This window comes from Poromitra crassiceps (genome assembly GCF_964638095.1).
Source record: "Poromitra crassiceps genome assembly, chromosome: 19".
Taxonomy (NCBI): Eukaryota; Metazoa; Chordata; class Actinopteri; order Beryciformes; family Melamphaidae; genus Poromitra; species Poromitra crassiceps.
In genome coordinates this window covers 4,749,296-4,754,206 of record NC_139646.1, presented here as the reverse complement: position 1 = coordinate 4,754,206, position 4,911 = coordinate 4,749,296, and positions in this window count along the sequence as shown.

The following is a 4,911-nucleotide window of genomic DNA, read 5'->3' as shown; positions in this document are numbered from 1 at the left end:
GGGTAACAAAGTCAATCTGCTTTCAAAGTTTTAATTTCAGTTTGAGTTTGAATAAGACTAAAAGTCTTGTAAATATAGGTTTGAAGGCTAAATGGCAAATAGTTTTTAGCTATGGTTAAGTCTCACTGCACTAGTCTTTAATTTGATTTGAGAAATAAGATCATCCAATGAAAAGAAATGTTATGGAGTTGATTATTTTAAACTGGATGAAGTATTTTTATTTATTTTTAGGGTAAGTCAATCTGCTTTCAAAGTAGTTTTCTTTGTCACTTTTCAGTTTGAATTTGAATAAGACTAAACGTCTTGGAAATATAGCAATAGTTTTGTAAATAGTTAGTTTGTACATAGTTTGCTAATAGTTTTGACAATAATAATGTAAACACTGGCCTGTCACCTGAGTGAAAGTTCCTACTTACAGTTTGGTGACCCAAAACAGAATGGTGACTCCTACTGGAACAATTTGGTTCAGTGTTTATGCCTGTGTTGCTGTCTGTTGTAGTGTAAAATGACTAAAGGGAGAGCAGGTGGTTACATGAAAGTGAGTGAGAAAAGGAGAAGATACTGAATAATGACATCACAACAGTATAATCCTAATGTTAATTTAAAATTAAATATTCTTGGATGAAAGTCCAAAAACCATAAAATTTTCTTCGCCGCTGCCCTTGCAGGCAGCACCGAGAGTCCATTCCTACCTAAAAGTACTTCCAGCGCCACTGAATATAATGCAATTTAATCCCCATCCCCGAACCCACAACCTCTGGCAACCTACCGCCAAAGTTGCCCCCTACCAGCCCACCCTAGTGTGGCAGGCTAGATACGGGCCTGAGCATGACTGTATCTGTAACAGGGTTGTCTGACTTGTTGGTGGTTGGTTCCACTTGCCAGACAGGTGCACTGACCCGTCACATTTAGCCTTTAGGGTTGTAGTACCCATGGATGTATTAGCGAACAGGCCTACCAGGCCCAGGGGTCCAAGGGCTCAGGGGGCCAGAGATGGGCAGTATTTTAAATACATGTATTTAAAATACGTATTTCAAATACTTTTTTGTATTTTGTAATTTGTATTTGGCTGAACTGAGAAAAATAAGATGTAATTTGTATCAAAATACTTTCAGACCTTGTATTTTATGGATTTTAAATATATAAAATACTTTTTTTATTCTATGTCTTTTATTCCCAAATTGACACATTTGAAACATTGACAGGTTTAAACTCAACCAGAAATCAGAGGCAGAGTAGGGTGCGTCTTGAGTCAGACTTCACATCAGGAAGTCATAACACAGATTGAAAAGCAGATTGAAAACAACAACATTAGCTCAGCAGCTGTGGGACGCACAAGTGCACAACTTTCTCTAACGCTCACAACTTTCTCTATAGACGGTGTTATGAACAGGAAGTCATAACACAACTGGGTCAAGTAGGCGGGGCTACATAAGGTGAATATGATTAAATATAAGGCAAGCTTACTGAATGACACTAAAATACAACAGGACAAATTTAAACTGCAAATGCGGTAGTGAATGTGATTAACGTTTCCCGTGAGTGGAAGTGGGAGGTTGCGGGCGGCTTGCGGCTGGCACGTCAGGTAGAAACTTGGATGGAAACATGGAAGTGAACGGGGGAAAGCAACCACAACATGTTGATACTGAAAAACAACTAGAACTGAACTGAAACCTCAGCTGGCACGGGCTTTTCACCCTCAACATCACTCAGCAGCTCAATCTGACTGGTTTGTATTACTTGGGGGAAAATAATCCAAAACAATTTCTTAGGGAAGTGAATATTTTGGTTCAACAAAAGAGCTGTCAAAAGAGCAGAGTGTTAAGTGAAAAAGGCTGGTGAATTATGAGATCAAAATGATACACTGTCTGGATTTAATCATATTTTTTTTATCAGTTTGTCTTTACAAAATAATCAAAAGATGAAGGTGACTATTGATGACTATGAATATTTTGCCTAATACTAGGCAAAATAGTCATAGTCATAGTCACCATGTGAAGATGGTTCAATCAAGCACTGGCCTATCTGCAAGTGAAACTGCGTACTGCATATGCAAACCAGTGTATCCTATTAGAGCAACACAACTAATATACTGTAGCAATCCGGTGTCTCGATGTATAAAGCGAGCACGTTGGTCCTTGGCCAACAGGATTGTCCCTTTGGTCTGATGGTTAACGTGTTGCGCTTCTAAATGACAGACCCGGGTTCGATACCGGCCTCGCCTGTGCCGTTATAATACATTAAAAAAAAACAATTGCACAGCTCAGCTCTACAAAATGCATGAATAAATACACTGCTACAAAGCTGACAACCTCCCCGTTTCCATAGCAAGTTCCCCTCAGTGCCATCACGGTTACATTCCTGAAAAGTAAGCTTTTGTGGTGGAATAATTAATGTTGCTGTATATTGCTTCTATGTGCACAGCGTGTTAAATAAAGACTATTATTACTGTATTATAATTATTACTGTATTATGTGACAATTGACTGACGTGATGGATGTGAAGTTGTTTAAAGTGTACCTATACTATTCTTTTTCTGGATTTCAGTTATTTATATACTGTTATGATGTGATATCTGCTAAACATGGGTCAAAGTTCCAAAACGTGAGGTTAACATGTATAAATGCTGCCTGTAAGTCAAAAAGCCCTCACAGACGACGATTAACAGCTGGACTGAGGGAGAAATAGTGTTGAAACAAGGCTAGGTCGAAACCTAGCATATGGCCGGTGTGGTAAAGCGTACACATATCATGTTTCTCATAGGATGATTGCGGAATTGGATGTTATCTGGAGGGGAAAATGTAGCCTAAAAAAAGGAAGTTTAACATTACTTGGCTTGTACCTTGGCTTGAACCTGCCGTTCGTCAATTCTAAACGTCATGCAGCTCTTTATTTTCTGTGGAGCAGCGCTGTAGTGGTCACTGGTCAAAAAAGTGGATAAACTAATTTCTGAGGCAGTTTTCTCACATCGTGCTGTTATCTAAAGAAAAGGTGGATAAATAAACGTCAGTTTCCCATATAGGCTACGAGACTATGAGGCTAGAACAACTGAAACTGAATCATGTATCCCTAATCTAATTGTATTCTTATCAGCATCATAATCATCGTTGTGGCTACGCTTCAAACACAAGGAGCAGACAGAAAGCTAATGCTGGAAGAACAACGGTCCGCCCGCAATATGCAATTAAGCAGATTGAAAACAACGTTAGCTCAGCAGCTGGAGCTAGCTTGATAGCTACCAGCTAACAAGTTAACATGCTGGTCCGGCCGCAATATGCAACTAAGCTGATTGAAAACAACAACATTAGCTCAGCAGCTGTGGGACGCCAGCGCTGCCTTGGCGCACAAGTGCACAACTTTCTCTAACGCTCACAACTTTCTCTATAGACGGTTTTTACCTGTGTGTTGCTACAACCCCTCAGCACTTCCGTTTGTTATACTCAAATTATAAACCGGAAACCGGAGTACATTATAAATATAGTTACGTTATAAACAACTAACCAACACTGGGGGTCCATATGGAAACAGTGTTACTCGAAATGGTTATTTGGTCATTCAGTGGCATTTTACTGCCATAAAGTAACTAACGTTAGCCGCTAGCATTAGCCACAGTAGCCGACTACCCATAATGCATTACGTCAGTGGTCCCCAACCACCGGGCTGCGGACCGGTACCGGGCCGCAACACATTTGGTACCCGGTCCAAAAAAAAAAGAAAAAAAAAAGGTAGGCCTACAAACATTTTTTTACAAACTACAAACATAAATAAACATCAACTTGAAACTATGTTTCAACTACCACACAGCCTATAATATTATAGCCTATGTTTATTAAAAAAATATATATATATATATTTTTATTGACAACCGGTCCACGACTTTTCTTTCCATCTATCTACCGGGCCGCGGCACAAAAAAGGTTTGGAACCCCTGCATTACGTTATCCCAGCAAAAATAAATATCGGTTATTTTGCTAAACTGAGCACACAAGGGTAATCTAAATGGTTACTTTGACCATCTACATTTTTTTCTAAACTTATAAAAGTGACATATTAACCCTTAACGGCTGTAGAGCAGAATGGCTCTGCTGTAAAACCCTCATAGACGGTTTTCACAGAATAGTCACTCCTCCACCGTATGTCTTTTTGAAAGCGGAGTACAGCGCCGTACAGCGGTGACCAGTGGGACGACCAAACAGGATGGGCACGCAGGTGGTCCCCAGGGCGGGCACGCAAATTGTGTGGACGAGTGCAGATGACAGGCCGCCATGGCGCATGCGCACACACCGGCCAAAAACTGAAATGGAAGAACTGTGTTAGAGAGTACACAAAGGACAATACTGTCACAGAGGACTAAAGAGACGATTTACCATCTAAAGAAGTATTTTTATGTATTTTCAAAATACAAAATATGTATTTATATTTCTAATACATTTTTCAGACCAGTATTTTGTATTTGCATTTTGATAAATTTTTTAGCAAGTATTTGTAATTTGTATCAAAATACTTTTTGATGTATTTTTGCCCATCTCTGCAGGGGGCCCATAACCCCAGGGCCTCTCAACAGATCCACCGCGTACAGTATCTAGCCTGGGCCTGGGACGAACTGATCCCTCAGGGCCCCAACAATTTATTTCTGACAAAATGCTCCATAAGTTTATGGACAATTAGATGGTTATTGTGCTTTTGGCTTGTGCTGTAAATCCTGTGTTATTGAGACAGGGTCCGCACCGCCCCCCAGCCTAATGCTGGTAAAATATGCAAGTGGCTGGTAGATTTGCTTCACTCACCAGCCAAAAAAACAAACAAACACGTAATAGTGATCTATTGAGCGGCAGGTAAAATGTGAACATTCACTAGCCATTTGGCTGGTGGACAAAAAAGTAAAAATTTTGGAGCCTGTATTGAGATACT